Source organism: Pseudophryne corroboree, chromosome 5, assembly GCF_028390025.1.
Source record: "Pseudophryne corroboree isolate aPseCor3 chromosome 5, aPseCor3.hap2, whole genome shotgun sequence".
Lineage (NCBI taxonomy): Eukaryota > Metazoa > Chordata > Amphibia > Anura > Myobatrachidae > Pseudophryne > Pseudophryne corroboree.
Genome location: NC_086448.1, coordinates 444852743 through 444872822, shown reverse-complemented (window position 1 = coordinate 444872822; position 20080 = coordinate 444852743). Strand labels below are relative to the sequence as shown.

Here is a 20080-nt window from a genome sequence, read left to right as displayed (position 1 = left end):
ATTGTTCTAAATGAATTACCTGTAATCTTTCTGTATAAATGTGGAAGCCCACCGTTTTTTGTTGTTTTTTTTTTTCTGGAGGCTCTCCTATAATATGTCAGTTTCTGCAGCAGGGTACACTGGGTTTCAGAGGGAAGAACATCAGTGTGTAGAGTTGGATCTTGATCCGAGGCACCAACAGGCTAAAAGCTTTGACTGTTCCCAAGATGCACAGTCGCCTTCCCTATAACACCGCCTCCGTACATAGGAGCTCAGTTTGTAAGTAGGTGACTGCAGTGCAGGCAGCTAACAGGGAGGGCTGCGCTGGGCAGCCCTGAAAAGAGCTTTTTTAGAAGACAGAAGACTTCATGGGTCGCACCACAGGCACTTAAAAGTGGTATATGTCATTCTGACATATGCTGCGGCTCCCTCACCTCCCCCAGCGGCGCTGTATACTCGCGCACCCTGGTTGCTGGATACTTACAGCGGAGGGCTTCGGTTTCACGTTCATTACACTCATTAAGGTAGCATGCTGGCTGAGGAGGAGTGCATATTATCATCGTCAAACAATCCTTATACGATTTCAGTGGGATCTATTCCTTTGATGTCAAATTAGAAATCTTTGCAGTACATGAGTTTGACATTCTGGTGGATGGTGCAGACACACACTTAATGTGTACCACTTCCTCCAGCTAAGGTGCAGTGTTTGGGGCGAAGTTCTGCAAATTTTGAAAACCCTAGACCTTGCTGCGGAAACTTTTCTTTAAACAAGCTATACGCCTCTTTTAAATTGCTTAAAAACAACCGTTTCTGAGCATGAACTCTTTTTCCATCTGACATTTTTACCGAAACAGTCTTTCTTTCCGGGCATGATGCGACTTATATCATCAGATTCATAAGTTTCTGACAAAATTTGCAGTTTCTTCTGTCAGCACCTTCCCTGGTTTTGGATTAGGTGTGGAAAGTATACCTTTCTCCTTAACAAGCTTTTTAGCTACACGAACCATAAAATTGGATGGACCAAACTCAGTCAGGATTTGCACTTTTTCACTTCTATTTGTGGATAATTGAAATTTGTCTTTCAACTGACTAATAATTTCTGATTCTGCAGACTGCAATTCTGAATCATTGCCGTCATCTGTATCTAATTTGAATAACTTTCTTTTCACAGCAGTGGCAATCTTTTGAAGCTTTTCCTTTGGATATTTTTGTTGTTTTAGTTTATTACTAACAGGGGACTCGCCAATTGCTTCCAAGCTTTTATTAAAGGATGATAATTCTTCATCATTCTCATATTCAATGTCCCTGTCTGAGTCTTCTTGTTGACACCTAGGTCCAGGCTGAACTGCATCCAGTTCTTCACTGGAATCGGATGCATTAACTGATAATGATGCAATTTTCTTCCTACACTGGTCACAAATTTTGCTACCCAACGTAATTCCTGAATCAGAAAGCTTATCACACATCCATTTCAAAACTGGTCGTAAGTTTTTCTTTTTTGAAGAATGATTTTCTCTCCCAAATGGATTACAACATATAAACTTACTCTTCCATTCTGAATGACTCATTTTGGAACCACAGACTATAACACTGTTACGGGATCAGTACGAAATCCTGCTGGACGGGATCCCAGTGGTCGAAAAACCGACACCGGAATCCCGACCAGCAGAGTCCCGACAGGGGTGGCGAGCGGAATGCAGCCTCTTGCGGGCTCGCTGCGCTCGCCACACTGCAGGCACGGTGTCTCGCTACGCTCGGCACACTATTATATTCTCCTTCTATGGGTATTGTGGACACCCACGGAGAGAGAATATGTCGGTATTGTGCCGGTCGGGATTCCGGTATCGGTATTTCGACCGCCGGGATTCCGTTCGGTGGGATCTTGACCGCATCCCGTTATTACACAACTACAAACAGTGTTGTCTTTATTGTTTTGGTTTCGGTTTTGATTCTAATCAAAACCGAAACCAAAACGTTTGGATTTCTTTTTAAAGTTGCCAACTCTAGCAACATATTTATATTTTCTGTTAGTTAACCTATAACAATGTATGAAATATGTTTATATTATATTGTATGCATAACTGCATTACCATTTATTATTAAAATTAACCTACTGGTATTTAATAACCATTTTAAATTACTGCTGGTAAACAAAAACAAATTAGCTCAACATCCTATAGTAGTCCCAAATAAAGATTAAATTAAATTAAAATTGAAGTGGAAAGATCTAGTCATACGCTTCAAAATGACACTAATTTCTTCTGTCTTAATTAGAACTCAAGTTACAGGCAAACGAAAAGACCCCCGCGGCAGTAAATTTGCATTTTTAAATGGCTCCACCTCCAAAAATATCCAACCTATGATGTTGAAATTTGGTGTAGATTAGTGCCCCCCCATCCTACTGGTACACCAAATTTCATAAAAATCGGAGAGGGTCAGTAAAATTTTTATGTTTTTTTGAGTTGATTTGATATGGAATGACCCTTATCCCCTTGCTGGACTTCACCACCGGGTACTGCGGGGCCTATTAAAGGGGATTATGAGGTAATCCGACATGTGCCCCTTGCCCTGGTGGTCTAGTGGGGTTCCTGTATGGCCACAGTGCCCACGCCAGCGCGCGGCCCATCTCCTAGAGACCGCGGTGGATCGCGGTTTTCAGCGGTTCCCGTCTGGGGGACTCTTACCTCCTTCCTGTAACGCGGCCATGCGATCCTGGAGAGCAGTGGCAAGTGTATGTGCCTGAAGTCTAATGAATTTCTGGACGCTTTTTGTTACAAATACTGCTGCGCCATTCCTTCATTGCCAGACAACAGTCGTCTTTTCAAGCAGACCTTAAATTAAGTTTGCAACCAGGGGAGTTTTTGGTAATCTGCGACTTTGCAGATAATTATTCGTTTGTACTGCAAGACAAGGTGCAAGGTTTCCACTGGATTAATGCACAAGCAACTCTTCATTCTTGTGTAGGATACTTCATAGATGAGGAAGGGAGTCTAAAGCATGTCAGCTTTGTTGTTTTATCAGACTGCCTTCACCATGATACTGTTGCAGTTCATTTATTCCAGGGGTTACTCATAAATTAAAGTATCCTATTGTTACAAAGATCATTTATTTCTCAGATGGAGCTGCCTCTCAGTATAAAAATCTAAAGAATTTCATTAATCTTTGCTGTCACGAGCTACACTTTGGAATTCCAGCCGAATGGCACTTTTCAGCCACCTCCCATGGAAAAGGGGCATGTGATGGAGTTGGCGGCACTGTGAAAAGATTAGCTGCACGAGCCAGTCTCCAAAGGCCGTACGATCAACAAATAATGACTCCTCGAATTGTTTGATTGGGCTGTTGAGAATGTTCCAGCTGTTTCAAGTGGTTCTGGTATGAATGGTCGACCATGTTATGGTCGACAGTCATTAGGTTGACCACTATTGGTCGACATTGACATGGTCGACACATGAAAATGGTCGACACATAAAAGGTCGACATATGAAAAGGTCGACATGAGTTTTTTTGGTGTCGTTTTTTTGCGTAAAGTGACTGGGAACCCCAATTAGTGCACCGCGTCCCCTCGCATGGCTCGCTTTGCTCGCCATGCTTCGGGCATGGTGCCTTCGCTCCGCTACCGCTTTGCTCGGCACACTTTACCGTTCCAATCGTAGTCCATGTGGATCGTAAAGTATGGAAAAGTTCCCCAAAAGAAAAAAAAGTAAAAAAAAGTCATGTCGACCTTTTCATGTGTCGACCTTTCATGTGTCGACCATGTGTCCATGTCGACCATGTCAATGTCTACCAATAGTGGTCGACCTAATGACTGTCGACCATAACATGGTCGACCATGTGAACGGATACCGTTTCAAGTACACCAGTTCAGCTGACCACGAGACAGAAGAGAAGTTCCTGGAAGCTCGATTTGAGCAATCCCGCACAATTGCTGGAACCCAGAAACTACGTTCCTTTATTCCGTTATCAACAACTATTCTGTCAACTAAAGTTTATTCCTACTCTACATCTTTGAAAGTGGAACGAGTTTGTTTACTGGAGGACAAAGTAGAATTTAAAGACATTAAAGGATTTGTCACTTGTGTGTATGATGCAGAGTGGTGGGTAGCATGTGTTCTTGACGTAGATGAAAAGTACGAATTAGTTAAGGTCAGCTTTCTCCACCCACAAGGACCATCCCCATCATACAAATACCCAGGGAAACCCAACATTTGTCTAGTTCATCGTTGTGATATACTAACAACAGTAGACCCAATGACTACAACAGGACGTGTGTACAACATTGCAGAAAGAGAAACTCTTGTCTGCAACTTCAAAACTAAACTCATGGAAAGCATGAACAAAACCTGGTCTATACACACAGTGGGGATCGAAAGTTTGGGCACCCCAGGCAAAAATTCATTTTAATGTGCAAAAAGAAGCCAAGGAAAGATGGAAAAATCTCCAAAAGGCATCAAATTACAGATTAGACATCATTATAACATGTCAAAAAAAGATTGATTTTATTTCCATTATTTACACTTTCAAAAGAACAGAAAACAAAAAATGGCGTCTGCAAAAGTTTGGGCACCCTGCAGAGTTAATACCTTGTACTACCCCCTTTGGACAGCTGAGACCTGGCAGTGTCATGGATTGTTCTTAATCATCGTCTGGAAAGACCAGGTGATGTCAATCTCAAAGGTTTTAAAAGCCCAGACTCATCTGACCTTGCTCCAACAATCAGCACCATGGGTTCCTCTAAGCAGTTGTGTAGAACACTGAAACTGAGAATAGTTGACGCTCACAAAGCAGGAGAAGGCTATAAGAAGATAGCAAAGCGTTATCAGATGCCCATATCCTCTGTTCGGAATGTAATTAAGAAATGGCAGTCATCAGGAACAGTGGAAGTTAAAGCAAGATCTGGAAGACCAAGAAAAATATCAGACAGAACAGCTCGCAGGATTGTGAGAAAAGCAAGTCAAAATCCACGTTTGACTGCACGATCCCTCCAAGAAGATCTGGCAGACCCTGGAGTTGTGGTACACTATTCCACTATAAAGAGATACTTGTACAAATATGGTCTTCATGGAAGTCATCAAGAAAACCTCTTCTAAGTCCTCACCACAAAAATCAGTGTTTGAAGTTTGCAAATGAACATATAGACAAGCCTGATGCATTTTGGAATAAAATTCTGTGGACCGATGAGGTTAAAATAGAACTTTTTGGCCAGAATGAGCAAAGGTGCGTTTGGAGAAGGAAGGGCACAGAATTTAATGAAAAGAACCTCTGTCCAACTGTTAAGCATGGGGGTGGATCAATCATGCTTTGGGGTTGTATTGCAGCCAGTGGCACAGGGAACATTTCATGAGTAGAAGGAAAAATGGATTCATTAAGATTCCAGCAAATTTTGTACGCTAACTTGATGCCATCTGTGAAAAAGCTGGAGTTAAAGAGAGGCTGGCTTCTACAAATGGATAATGATCCTAAACACACCTCAAAATCCACGGTGGATTACATCAAGAGGCGTAAACTGAAGGTTTTGCCATGGCCTTCACAATCTCCTGACCTCAACATAATTGAAAATCTATGGATAGACCTTAAAAGAGCAGTGCGTCACAGACAGCCCAAGAATCTCAAAGAACTGGAAGACTTTTGTAAGGAAGAATGGGCGAAGATACCTCAAACAAGAATTGAAAGACTCTTGGCTGGCTACAAAAAGCGTTTACAAGCTGTGATACTTGCCAAAGGGGGCTGTACAAGGTATTAACTCTGCAGGGTGCCCAAACTTTTGCAGACGCCATTTTTTGTTTTCTGTTCTTTTGAAAGTGTAAATGATTTAAATAAAATCAAACTTTTTTTGACATGTTATAAGAATGTCTAATCTGTAATTTGATGCCTTTTGGATGTTTTGCCATCTTTCCTTGGCTTCTTTTTGCACATTAAAATACATTTTTGCCTGGGGTGCCCAAACTTTCAATCCCCACTGTATGTGTGTGTGTGTGTGTGTATATATATGTATGTGTATATATATATATATATATATATAATGTGTGTTTATATATGTATGTATGTGTGTATATATATATATATATATATATATATTGATGAAGAAGGCGGCACTCAGACAGGCTTGGAAAGCAGTAAAACTTTTGTCAGTTTATTCTAAACTGACAAAAGTTTTACTGCTTTCCAAGCCTGTCTGAGTGCCGCCTTCTTCATCAATATATTACTAGAGGTCTTCGCCTCCAGGAGGGCACCGCAGCACCTATCAACTTATGAGTGAGTGCCGAGTACATAGTACTTTATATATATATATATATATATATATATATATACAGGTTGAGTATCCCTTATCCAAAATGCTTGGGACCAGAGGTATTTTGGATATCGGATTTTTCCGTATTTTGGAATAATTGCACACCTTAATGAGATATCATGGTGATGGGACCCAAGTCTTAGCACAGAATGCATTTATGTTACATATACACCTCATACACACAGCCGGAAGGTAATTTTAGCTAATTTATTTTGTAACTTTGTGCATTGAACAAAGTGTATCTACATTCACACAATTCATTTATGTTTCATATACACCTTATACACACAGCTTGAAGGTCATTTAATGCAATATTTTTAGTAACTTTGTGTATTAAACAAAGTTTGTGTACATTGAGCCTTCAAAAAACAAAGGTTTCACTATCTCACTCAAAAAAGTCTGTATTTCGGAATATTCCGTATTTCAGAATATTTGGATATGGGATACTCAACCTGTATATGTATGTATGTATGTATGTATGTATGTATGTATGTATGTGTGTGTATATATATATATATATATATGTATATATGTATGTATGTATATATATATATATATATACATATATATGTTATATTGGTGTTATATTGGTGTTTTTCAAAACTTTGTGATACACTGTCTGCAAGTGAGAATTTTGTATAATTTAGCTGCCTGCTTGTCAGTAAATAATTGTTATTGCATTATCCCATTGGAGTCCGAAAGTGAAATATGGTACATGTTTAATTGAAATATGGTAAAACTTATTAAAAAAAAAAACTCCTATTTTAAAAAATGTAGGTCAAAGGTTAGTAAACTTTTTTGTTAGTACTACCTTACAAAATTAAAACTGAAATGAAAAGATCTAGGGGTATATGCAATTGCGGTCGAATTTCCGAAATTGTCGAAAAACGGGACACTTTCGGCAAAAAAAAAAATCGACAATGCAATTCAGTACTTTCCGTCAAAAAAACGGACTTTCAAAATTCGACTTTTTGAAATTCGACTTTTGTCAAATTCGACTTTTCTGCAATGGTACAAATGCTGCAATTCGACAAAAGTATATTCAATTGAAGTTTGGAAATTCGACAACAGTGCTTTTAGACAGTAAATTCGTCATTTTCAATCCGCCACAGTTTGGTGGGTGAAACTAATAAAAAAAATAAAAAAAATGTTTTTTTGGGTGTTTTTTTTCTTTTGCTAATAGCATATCTATTTATATTAGAAGGGATTAGGTACTTGGTTTGTCTGTTTTGGAGGCACAAGTATTATTTATATATTTTAAAAAATATTTTTATTTTTATTTTTTTTAGATGGAATGGTAAAATCCTGAAAAAAAAATGGCGTGGGGTCCCCCCTCCAAAGTATAACCAGCCTCGGGCTCTTCGAGCTGGTCCTGGTTCTAAAAATCCGGGGAGAAATTGGACAGGGGATCCCCCGTATTTTTAAAACCAGCACCGGGCTCTGCGCCTGGTGCTGGTGCAAAAAATACGGGGGACAAAGAGAGTAGGGGTCCCCCGTATTTTTTACACCAGCATCGGGCTCCACTAGCTGGACAGATAATGCCACAGCCGGGGGTCACTTTTATACAGTGCCCTGCGGCCGTGGCATTTAATATCCAACTAGTCACCCCTGGTCGGGGTACCCTGGGGGAGTGGGGACCCCTTCAATCAAGGGGTCCCCCCCAGCCACCCAAGGGCCAGGGGTGAAGCCCGAGGCTGTCCGTCCCCCCCCCCCCCCCCATCCAAGGGCTGCGGATGGGGGGCTGATAGCCTTGAGAAAAATGACAGAATATTGTTTTTTCCAGTAGTACTACAAGTCCCAGCAAGCCTCCCCCACAAGCTGGTACTTGGAGAACCACAAGTACCAGCATGCGGGAGAAAAACGGGCCCGCTGGTACCTGTAGTACTACTGGGAAAAAAATACCCCAATAAAAACAGGAGACACACACCTTGATAGTAAAACTTTATTACACAACTGCCGACACACACATACTTACCTATGTTGACCCGCCGACTGCCACAGTCTCCGTCGATCCGGGGTACCTGTGAAAAAAATTAGACTCACCTGATCCAATGTCCAGAGATAAATCCACGTACTTGGCAAAAAAATAACACGACAAACCCGGACCAGCGGACTGAAAGGGGTCCCATGTTTACACATGGGACCCCTTTCCCCGAATTCGTGACTGCTGTCACTGAAAGGTCTCTTAAGCCAATCAGCAAGCGCAACGTCCTTGCACTCTGCTGATTGGCTGCGCTTCTGAGCTGTCAGACAGCGCATCGCAAAGCCTCTCCATTATATTCAATGGTGGGAACTTTGCGGTTAGCGGTGAGGTCACCCGGCGAAGGTTTGTGGCATGGTAAATGCATGTTGTATTTTACACAACATATGTGTCGCAAACCGTTTGCCGGTGACTCTTCGTCGCAGTGCTTTCCGACGCGGGATCCGTTCTTCTGCTCTACCGGTGGGTATGGACGAAGGAGATGATTCCCGGCGGACAGTGATCCAAAACTTTTTTTCTGTTGCCTGTGAGTATACTTATAACATTTGTATTATCGTGTAAACTGACATTGTAATATTCTAAAAAAACATCTTTATTTATGTATTTCAGAGTTTTACGTCCTGTTGATGTACCTTCCCAGGCCTGTTTTTAAAGTTTAGTCCTGTTGACGACTCGTTACCCCCTGTTTTCTCCTGTTGTTCGGTTGCCGCAAATATTGGACCCTTTTATCCAACTCTACCATGGGCGACCTACTTGTGATGTGGACCTGACCCTCCGCCATGTAGCAGACAACCCCCCTCAGGTGAGATGTATTGCCCAAAACTCCCTCTTGTCCAAAATCACCCCGGCATGTCCAAAGTGCAGCCCTCCGGCATTTGCAAAACTGCACATCCAAACATTCCCTGATACACCAATGCTTGTCAGGGAATGTTTGGATGTGTAGTGACGCAAGTGCCGGAGGGTTGCATTTGGGCCCACTGTAACCTGCTTGTGTCGTGTTGATTGTACCTCTTCTTTTCTGTACCAGGGTGACACGATTACCAATAGCTGGAACCTCATACCGTTCTCTTCCACAGGTCTTGCGGTGTATCCTTCCCAAGTGGCGTGGATGTGAAGAGACACGCCATTTCTCCTGATGTTCCATGGGCGACCTACTTGTGTACAATTCAACTGCATATCAAATAATTTTATTAAAAACCACAGAAAACTTCTTTTTAAAAATGTATTGAAGAAAAATTGTATTTTATTTTTGAAATAAAAATTGAAAGTTAATAAAACAAAAAAGTAGTTTGTTCTTCTTTACATTCTTTTCTTGTGTAGATAGATATCTGTGGGGAAAAGAAAAAAAAAGCATATTAAGTAAAGACACTAAAGTCATGTTCATTTCTTTCCCAAGAACATTTGTGGAACCACACAGCCCAGCATGACCCATTGCTGGGCTGTGTGGTTCCACAAAGGCTTGTGGTCCAAAGTGGAATAGTGGTGTCAGTGGTCAGCACTTTGACACGCTGACATTTGTGGAACCACACAGCCCAGCATGACCCATTGCTGGGCTGTGTGGTTCCACAAACGCTGGCGATCCAAAGTGGAATAGTGGTGTCAGTGGTCAGCACTTTGACACGCTAACATTTGTGGAACCACACAGCCCAGCATGACCCATTGATGGGCTGTGTGGTTCCACAAAGGCTGGCGGTCCAAAGTTTCTTGAATATATACATTGAAACATGGCTCTACTCACCTTGGTACGCACAACACGAACTTATGCCGTCCACTTCAATTTTCCACCCAATCCTATGAATAAGCCAAAAACACACACTAGTGAATAGTAAATTCACATAACAGTGAAAGCCTATTGTACACCATTACAAAAAGGATTTTTTGGGTAAAAAAGTGGTATCAGAATAGCTCTTTGGCCCATCATACATGTAGCCACAAGGAGCTTTCATCCGTTACCACACGCGCCCGCATACATGCCCGCGCATGTATGCCTACACAAAGCTCCTTGGTAGTACCCGGTCACGGGTGGGGAAGCCCAACACATATAAAACAATAGTAAGAAAAAAAAAAAACTAATGGGAGGGGAAGAAAGGGATACATGAAAAACATAAAGTAAATAAAACAATACGACCGGGCTCATGGTGGAAGTCTGTCCGGATCCTGGTCTTCCTCCTGATGGGACGTCGATGTCCTGGGAGGCTGGGTAGTGTGTTGATTGGGCCTCTGTGCCCGTGCGGCTGTAGATGTTGCGGCCGGTGTTGGTGGTGGAGGCATCTGGTGGGTGGGGTACATCCCTGTATATCCTTGGTACATCTGTGACTGTCTATACCAGGATGGTAGTGGAGGAAGGGAACGAGGCGTCCTTGTGGCTTGTGATGGCGGAAATGGTAGATCACCAGCGTGTTGATGAGCTGGTTCTGGGAGCTTATCATAAATCATCTGCAGTGTTGTTGCGATGAGCTGTTGGCTGGATGAGGATTGTCGATGGCTCTCCGACATGTTGTCATTGCTGTGTGCCAGGCATGATGTGTTATCCACGAGCCGGCTCATGGATTGGGCCAGAATGTGAAGGATGTCCATAGTCTCCCTATGATCTTCTCTTCTGGTCTGTAGCATTTTGGCCGTGCTGTCGGCATGAGCCTTCTGCATTTCAAGCAGACTGTTTGCCATCTTATCCATTGTCCTCTCAATGTTGTCCAGTCTGCTTCCAACGACATTTGTGTAAGTATCCTGGCGGGAAGTAATCTCGGATGCCAGGGTGTGTACCCTCTGAACATTTGAGGGATCCTGCACTTCCTGGACTTCTGCAACCAATTGCATTTGTGCAGCTGAAAAGAAAATTAGAAAATATTATACACATTCATCATACATTTGTTTGAAGGCTCACAATTAGATATTTACTCACACAGGGATGTAGCAACTGCAGGCTGCTGCACTTCCACCTCGTCATCCTCTGATGAATCCTGTAGGAGGAGAACCGGCCTGTAGTAGGAACCAATCCCCGAAGCAAGTCCGCTGCTGGTCCGTGGCACCACTGTTTGCAAAAGAAAGAAAAATTAAAGTTAATAAACTATACAAAACTGGTGCACCCCCCCCCACCACACCCCCAAAAATTAAATACAAACCTTCTCCATCCTGTGGTGCCGCTGCTCCAGGAGCTTCACTTGTCCTCATTTCTGGAGACTTTTCAAGGGTCTGGCTGGATACTTCTGCACGGCTGTCTTCAAACCCAAGAAAAGTCTCGTCCGTTAACCCTGTAGACTCAAACAGATCGGGTGATGGGTCCACAAGGGTAGTGTCTTGAGGCTCTTCAGTCACAGTCCCAGAGCTCCTGGAGAGACGACGATCTGGTGATGGCCAGTGCGCAGGAGCTGTAGTTTGGCGCCCATCTGGTGGTGTGGTCGCCGACGGTGTCTGGCGCACAGGTGACGTTCTGTGCGCTGATGTCTGGAGCGCAGGTGATAGTCTGCCCGCTGACGTCGTCTGGTGCACAGGTGACAAACTGCGCGATGACGATGTGTGGCGCGCAGGTGATGGTCCGCGCGCTGCTGTCGATGCCTGCTGCGCAAGTGTTGGTCCGCGCGCTGGCGATGTCCTGCGCGCAGGTGATGTCCTCTGGGCAGGCGTGTCTGAAAAAAAAAAATCACATTAGCAAATACAAAAATTTTTTTTTTTAGTACAGCTCATCTGAATGTATTCTTACCATCATGCCTCCTTTTGGACTGCTTGTCTCCTGCCTTCTTCCGTCTTCTGGGCGGTTCTTCCTCCTCGGGAAAGCCAGCAGGACGGCTGGAGTCCACACCTCCGCGAACTCCTTCGACCATGGCAGGGTTCATGCGCCTTCTAATAACGTTCTCCCAGGGTAGCCACTTCAGATTGAGAGCCGGGCCACCTCCCGTAGCTGTCTCATGTCGGCGCTGAATCCCCATCTTCTTTTTGGTCTGTCTGCGGCAATCACTGTACCGCTTCATGCAGTTTCTGGTGCTCCGGCGGTTTCCAGATACTGCAGTGACTTGGCTCGCGATGGCATCCCAGATGTTTCGCTTTGTCTTAGCTGCTGTGGTCTGTGCCCTTTGTCCATACAGAACGTCGTAGGACCTGTCGACGCCATCCACTAGGGTACAGTTTTTTCCGCCTCAGTGTATCTGGGTCCACGCGGCTTTTTCGGTCCTGCATCTTCACCAGAGGCTTCCTCCTCCGACTGCTCCTCTGGCTGGCTTCTTGCCTTTAGGGATTTAAAAAAAAACATGCATTTAATAAGATCGGTATGTACCTGTGAGTGTCAGTATCCCTGGCATTGCGCAAATATACCTGTAGGTGTGCATGGCAGTGCGCAAACTAGGGTGTGTCAAGTTGGATGCTATTTGTGTCTGCAGGTGTTGTCAGTACCTTTCTAGGCTTTTTCTTTTTCGACTTCTCACTTTGGGCCCTTGACGACCGCGGCTGGTCACTGCATGCCTGGTCGGTCGTATTCTCCTCCTGGGTCGGCTCCCACTCCTCGTTGCTACGCAGGGATAGTTCTGAGTGGGTGGGGGAAGGGGGGGATCGGGTCCGCTTGTCCCTGGACATCTCTGTTTTAAAAAGAACAAAAAAATATATATATATTTTTACAAATTTAACACACATTACATAATTACATGCAATCACATGTCATGCTGCTGGGACCCCAGTTCTCAAGCAGGACCAAACACAAAAAAAAAAATTAAAATAGAAAAAAAACAAAAAAAAAAACAAAACCCCCGTACAAACATCCCTGCACATACTGGAAATCAACCAGTGCTAACACAAAATAGCTGACACACACAAAATGGCTGACACACACAAAATGGCTGACAGTCACCCCAAACTAGTCAAAAAGCATCCCTGCACACTCTGGAGGTACACCAGTGCTAAAATAGGAGGGAAAAAACATGTTTGGCAAACAAACGACACCACATGTCGACCGCATGGCTGACACAAACTTGCTCTAAATCACCCCAAACTAGACAAAAAAGCATCCCTGCAGACTCTGGAAGTACACCAGGGCTAAAATAGGAGGGAAAAAACCTGTTTGGCAAACAAACGACACCACATGTCGACCGCATGGCTGACACAAACTTGCTCCAAATCACCCCAAACTAGCCAAAAAGCATCCCTGTACACTCTGGAGGTACACCAGTGCTAAAATAGGAGGGAAAAAACCTGTTTGGCAAACAAACGACACCACATGTCGACCGCATGGCTGACACACACTTGCTCCAAATCACCCCAAACTAGCCAAAAAGCATCCCTGCACACTCTGGAGGTACACCAGTGCTAAAATAGGAGGGAAAAAACATGTTTGGAAAACAAACGACACCACATGTCGACCGCATTGATACCGACACACACTAAAATCAGCCCAAACTAGCCAAAAATCATTCCTGCACATGCTGGAGGTACACCAATGCAAAAGCATGACCCAAAAAGTCATTTTAAGAAGGAAAAAAAAACGTGAAAAACTACCCCAAAACACAAAACTCCACAAAAAAATGCAGCAAAACAAGCAGGAGCTATACACATACCTGCACACATACCCAAACACGCCATGTACACCTCATGGCAACCCCCACTACACAAACACATACATGCAACACCAGATCCACATGTGGTACTTACCTACAAATGTAGTAAAAGCTCCAAAAACGACTCTCCTCCGGGGTAACAGGTATCCTCCTGTCTGTCCTGGAATAAAGCCTGCTGGGTGTCCAAACGATACCACAGCAAACAACCTATTTGCTAGCTCTGCACCTCCTCACACCTCTCTGCAGGTTCACAAAATGGCTGCTGACCACGCAGCATTCAAGCCCTAATAAAGGGCTGCAAACGGCGGGAAGTCGAATTCGGGACGCCCACTACTCGCCGATTGGGCCGTTATCCGCCAAGGGGTGTGTCGAATCCGTTTTGCATTGCATATGGTGAATTCATGGTCCCGGCGGCAGGGCTGCGGCTGTCGAGTACAGGCAAATTTTTAAACGGACGGAAGAAAGGCGCAATTCGTCCGGAATTGCATATACCCCCTAGTCGTAACCTTCAAAATTACACTAATTTCATCTATCTGTCTTAATTAGAACTCAAGTTACAGGCAAACGAAAAGACCGCCGCGGCAGTAAAATCGCATATTTTTTTCAGTTTTAAATGGCTCCACCTCCAAAAATATCCAACCTATGATGTTGAAATTTGGTGTAAATTAGTTTCTCGTCAGACCTAACAAGCACAGCAAATTTCATTGAAATTGGTGATGGTCATGAAAATGGCTGTGTTGATGTGATGTGGAATGACCCATAAGGCTCTGACCTGTAGCCCCTCCCTCAGCCCCAGGCGCCATTTTCTGCAAATGTTATCGCCCTGGAGCTGCATCTCTCTTTCTCCCTCACTCCCGGTCAGCATTTGGGTGCCATTACACACATGCTGGGTTGATTCTGGGACTGCTGGGCAATTTCTCCTCTGTAAAGCCACCTGCATCATCCGCTGTGCATTTACAGGACACTTAAGTATTCTACATGCCATTTAGACAGTGTTTGTTAAGAACAAGTGCATTACTACAGGGATAGTTAGTACACAGGGATAGTTAGTACACATACCCTGTGATATACATCCAGTCTTTACTGTGCATTGTTATATCTATATATCTATATAGCTTTACTTAGTGGTACAGTTTGTACTTAGTATTGCTAGTCCAGTGCAGTTTTATTGTTTGTAATAATTTCTGCATTGTATATGTGACGGAGTGTGTGCCAGTAGCTGCTGTGTGATTTTCTATTTTGTGTATCTCACGCACATTGCTATCCCTATATTCTGTACACTGAGGGGTGCTAAGTGCGTCAAGGTTATCATATAATATAGTGTTTCACAGGATATACAACGTTGGTATTTTTCTCTGTGTTTTACAGTAACCACATAATGTACCTCTTAAATCCTGTTTATGCTCTGCTTTGCAGTCCCACAATACAGGGTGTTTTTTTCCCCAGGTAATTTGTGTGCTTATTTTGTACTATTTCACCCTTAAATTACGCTCACATAGAATGTCTGCAAAAACTGGGTGGTAGATCCATGGCTTATCCTGCACCATGCAGTGCTGACGCCACGAATTGCTCGGAGGAAAACATAGCAGTTAAGGGTACTGGGGGTTCTATACCCCATGGTCAGTCTGCAGCAGCGGGGTCAAATCAAGACCCACCTTGGGCTGCTTTCTCTACTGACTACACTAGTAACTAGACTTGCTCCCCCTATGGGACCTCCTGTGCCATTACAGCCACATATTGTCCCTGCACTTAATTCGCCATGGGCAGATACACTGTCCTCTCAATTACAGCAATTAAATTTTTCTTTGGCTAAGCAAAATCCTGACTCTCGCCTGCCTAAGACCAAGGGGTCATCTAAACGGACCATTACTTCCTCACAATACATGCACGTTTCGGATACCTTGTACAATGAAGATGGCGCTTGCACTGACCCTTCAGACACTGTTGCAGATGCTTCTGATGGGGAATCTCTGACACAAGTGGATGTTCCTGAGCTCTTGGAGGCTTTCAGGCTGATTCTTCAAATTGATGATGACGAAGATCCTCCAGCTACCTCTAAGAAACCAGATAAGTTTAAACGTCAGAAGCTTGCTAAATTAGTTTTACCTCATTCTGACCACTTGGTTGTCATTCGTCAGGAGTCCTGGGAAAATCCAGGAAATAAATTTTCCCTTTCTAAAAAGATGCTAGCTCGTTATCTTCTCGCTGCAGAGTTAAGTAAAAATTGGGAAACACCTCCGCCGGTGGATTCACAAGTCGCTCGTCTGGTGGTGTCCTCTGCTCTGCCTGTCACTACCGTCGCCTCACTGAAGAAACCGACGGATAGGCGTGTGGAGGTTAGCTTCAAGTCCATTTACACTCTTGCTGGAGCTGTGCATAGGCCCACTATTGCGGCTTCTTGGGCGGCAAAATCTATTGAAGCCTGTGTTCAGGAAGTTAAAGCGGAACTACTGTCAGATTTTCCTGATAATGCTAGACAGTGTCTTTCATATATTATTACAGTCTCTCACTATATTCAGGAGGCGGCATCTGATGCCGGTGTCCTGGCGGCCAAGGCGTCTACTACTTCCATTCTGGCTCGCCGGATTCTCTGGTTGCGGTCCTGGTCTGTAGATCTGGACTCTAAAAAGACCTTGGAGGTGATCCCTTTTAAGGGAAACATTCTTTTTGGTGAAGATCTCAACAAGATTGTTGCTGACTCGGCATCAGCTAAGACTGCATGTCGGCCTAGTACTTCTCCTTCGGCTCCGAAGGCTGAGAGTACTTCCTTTCATTCCTTTCGACCTCCAGGTAAAGCAAAGGGTCAGGCATACACGAAACAGGCTCGCACTTCCAAAACCTCTAAGCCCAAACCTAAACGTGCCTGGGCTGCCCGTCAGCCTGCTTCCAAAACAGACAAGCCTGCTGCATGACGGGGCGGGCCTCCACCTGGGGGATCCCGGGGTGGGAGGCAGTCTTCTACGGTTTGCTCAGGCGTGGTTACAGACCATTTTGGACGGCTGGGTATGGGAAGTTGTCACTCACGAATATCGCTTTCAAGAAACGTCCACTTCGCCAATTTTGCTCAACAAACATCCCTTTGGATCAGGTAAAAGCAAAAACTCTCCATTTGGTGGTATAATCTCTCCTGGGTACAGGAGCAATAGTTCCGGTGCCTCTGGCTCAGAGAGGCAGAGGGTACTATTCCACGCTGTTCCTAGTCCCGAAACCGAATCTGTCATCTCTGCCCATTCTCAACCTCAAGTCTTTAAACAAATTTGTGAAAGTTTCCAAATTCCGTATGAAAACGCTTCGCTCTAATGTTCTGGCTTTGGAGCCCAAGGACTATATGGTATCCCTGGACATACAGGATGCTTACCTGCATTTACCTATTGCAGTGTCACATCTGCGATACCTGCGATTTGCTATTGGCAACCTACATTTTCAATTCCAGGCTTTACCTTTCGGTCTGACCACGGCTCCAAGAATTTTCACCAAGGTCATGGCAGTCATGATGGCTCTGCTCCGCCGTCAGGGTATCAGGATCCTGCAATATCTGGACTTGTTGATCCTTATGAACTCTCCAGAGGTTCTCCTCTGTCATCTGGAATTGACGGTCCAATTCCTGCAAGCCCACGGGTGGCTCATCAACTGGAAGAAATCTTCCCTGGTCCCTGCTCAGAGCATGGTGCACCTGGGAGCGCTATTGGACACACACAACCAGCCCACGTGTGTCGGTACACTCGTGATGCAAGTACTAGGCCTCATTGTGTCTGCTTTCGACATGGTAGAGTACGCTCAATTTCATTCCCGCCCTCTGCAGTGGTTGCTATTTTCAAAGTGGGACGGCCTGCCTCACCGGATCAGGACTCACATGATCTTCTTGACTCCAGTGGTCTGCTGGTCACTGAGCTGGTGTCTACAGGACGAGCAACTGAGCAGGGGTCGTTTCTTCTGGATCTCCAACTTGGTCATTCTGACGACGGATGCCTGTGTGCGGGGCTGGGGTGTGGTGTTAGAGCAACACTCTTAAGCAGAGGTTCTCAAACTTGGTCCTCGTGGGCCCACACAGTACATGTTTTGCAGGTAACCCAGCAGGTGCACAGGTGTATTAATTACTCACTGACACATTTTAAAAGGTCCACAGGTGGAGCTAATTATTTCACTTGTGATTCTGTGAGGAGACCTGCAAAACATGCACTGTGTGGGCCCCCGAGGACCGAATTTGAGAACCTCTGCTCTTAAGGGTCGGTGCACCGGACCAGGGAGGAATCTTTACTTCCGAGAAACATTCTGGAATTGCGGGCAGTGTTCAATGCGTTGACACTAGCTCTGCCTCTAGTACAGAACAGGCCTGTTTAAGTACAGTCAGACAACGCCACAATGGTGGCATACATAAATCATCAAGGTGGCACTCGAAGCCACATGACAATGATGGAAGTGTCTAAAATCCTTTGTTGGGCGGAACGCCATCTACCAGCCATATCGGCAGTGTTTATTCCGGGAATCCAACTGGAAAGCAGACTTCCTCAGTCATCAGGACGTACACGCTGGAGAGTGGAGCCTTCATCCAGAAGTCTTTCACCTCCTAGTGGACAAGGGGGGCCTACCAGATGTAGACCTAAAGGCATCTCGACACAATCACAAGGTTCCGGTCTTCGGAGCAAGGACAAGGGATCCTCAAGCAGCGTTCGTGGACGCACTAGCAATTCCATGGAACTTTTGGCTACCGTAAGTGTTCCCTCCGGTGTCACTTCTGCCCAGGGTGATAATGAAGTTCAAGCAAGAAAGAGGAATCCTACTTCTAATCGCTCCAGCGTGGCCCAGATGGCATTGATTCTCAGACCTGCAGGGTCTCTCGATAGAGCATCCTCTTCTACTTCCACAGCACCCAGACCTCCTCGTTCAGGGCCCGTGTGTCTACCAGAATTTGGCCCGGCTGGCTTTGACGGCGTGGCTCTTGAAGCTTCCGTACTGAGGGCCAAAGTATTTATTATAGGGTCTGGAATTCTTCCTGTCCCTGGTGTGCGGCTAACCATTATGAAGCATATAAGTTCATTACTGCCAAGCTTTTGGCTTTCCTGCAACAGGGCCTGGACTTAGGCCTTCGTCTGGCCTCCCTCAAGGCTCATATGTCTGCCTTGTGGATGTGGTTTCAGAGAAAAGTTGCGAATCTGCCTGATGTTCATACATTCACTCAGGGTATTTTACAGATTCAACCTCCCTGTGTCCCGCCTGTGGCTCCTTGGGATTTGTCGGTTGTTTTGGACGCCTTACAAGAGTCTCCGTTTGAACCTCTTGAGTCTGTGGAACTGTTCTTGCTGGCTATTGCCTCTGCTAGATGGGTTTCAGACTTGGGTGCCTTGTCCTGTAGGTCTCCCTTTATGATTTTTCACCGTGACCGGGCGGTTTTAGAACTCGTCCTTGTTAATTGCCTAAGGTTCGTGTCGTCTTTCCACCTTAACCAGGAAATTGTGGTTCTGGTATTTACCTCTCCAGGTTTATCCTCCAAAGAGAGGTCTTTGGATATGGTACGGGCTCTCCGTATTTATGTAAAGAGAACAGCTTCTATTAGGAGATCTGATTCCCTCTTTGTCCTTTTTGGTTTTCACAAACGTGGCTGGCCTGCTAATAAGCAGACCTTGGATTAGAATGGTGATTGCACATGCTTATGTACAGGCTGGTCTTCCAGCTCCTGCTACCATCAAAGCCTATTCTACTCTGTCTGTTAGACCTTCTTGGGCGACCTGACGGGATCAGTATGAAATACCTCCAATCAAAATACAGACGTTCAAAATCCCGGCACCAATTGACCGATGGTCAAAATCCCGACAAGGTCAATATACCGACATGTAAAATGCCGACAGGTCAAAATACCGGCATGCATTTTTTTTTGTGTGTGTATGTCCGACATAAGTCAACATGGACACCATATAAAGTGTACCGCGTCCCCTCGCATAGCTCGCTGCGCTCGCCATGCTTCGGGCACACTATTATATTCCCCCTCCAGGTCCACTGGGATGGTAAAGTATGAACAAGTCGATGTCAATGAAAAACTCATGTCGGCATTTCTCTGACGTCCTAGTGGATGCTGGGAACTCCGTAAGGACCATGGGGGATAGCGGCTCCGCAGGAGACTGGGCACAAAAGTAAAAGCTTTAGGACTACCTGGTGTGCACTGGCTCCTACCCCTATGACCCTCCTCCAAGCCTCAGTTAGATTTTTGTGCCCGGCCGAGAAGGGTGCACACTAGGGGCTCTCCTGAGCTTCTTAGTGAAAGTTTTAGTTTTAGGTTTTTTATTTTCAGTGAGA

General features: G+C 44.7%; 1 protein-coding gene across 6 annotated transcripts in view; it reads left to right on the top strand.

Annotated features, from left to right (window-relative positions):
- The window catches only part of LOC134927845 (uncharacterized), a 491244-nt gene that overhangs the window by 171579 nt on the left and 299585 nt on the right, over positions 1-20080 (top strand). The gene's annotated exons all lie outside the window — the stretch shown is intronic.